Below are 578 nucleotides of genomic sequence, written 5' to 3'. Positions count from 1 at the left end.
TATGTGCGTGGACTTATCTCTGGGCTTTCTATTTTGTTCCATTGATCTATATTTCTGTCTTTGTGCCAGTACCATACTGTCTTGATGACTGTAGCTTTGTAGTAGAGCTTGAAGTCAGGCAGGTTGATTCCTCCAGTTCCATTCTTCTTTCTCAAGATTGCTTTGGCTATTCGAGGTTTTTTGTATTTCCATACAAATGGTGAAATTATTTGTTCTAGCTCTGTGAAAAATACCGTTGGTAGCCTGATAAGGATTGCATTGAATCTATAGATTGCTTTGGGTAGTATACTCATTTTCACTATATTGATTCTTCCGATTCATGAACATGGTATATTTCTCCATCTATTAGTGTCCTCTTTGATTTCTTTCACCAGTGTTTTATAGTTTTCTATATATAGGTCTTTAGTTTCTTTAGGTAGATACATTCCTAAGTGTTTTATTCTTTTCATTGCAATGGTGAATGGAATTGTTTCCTTAATTTCTCTTTCTATTTTCTCATTATTAGTGTATAGGAATGCAAGGGATTTCTGTGTGTTGATTTTATATCCTGCAACTTTACTATATTCATTGATTAGCTC

This window comes from Bison bison, unplaced genomic scaffold, assembly GCF_000754665.1.
Source record: "Bison bison bison isolate TAMUID 2011002044 unplaced genomic scaffold, Bison_UMD1.0 scf7180017864483, whole genome shotgun sequence".
NCBI classification, from domain to species: Eukaryota; Metazoa; Chordata; class Mammalia; order Artiodactyla; family Bovidae; genus Bison; species Bison bison.
The sequence above is the reverse complement of the archived record's forward strand: the minus strand, read 5'-3'. Positions refer to the sequence as shown.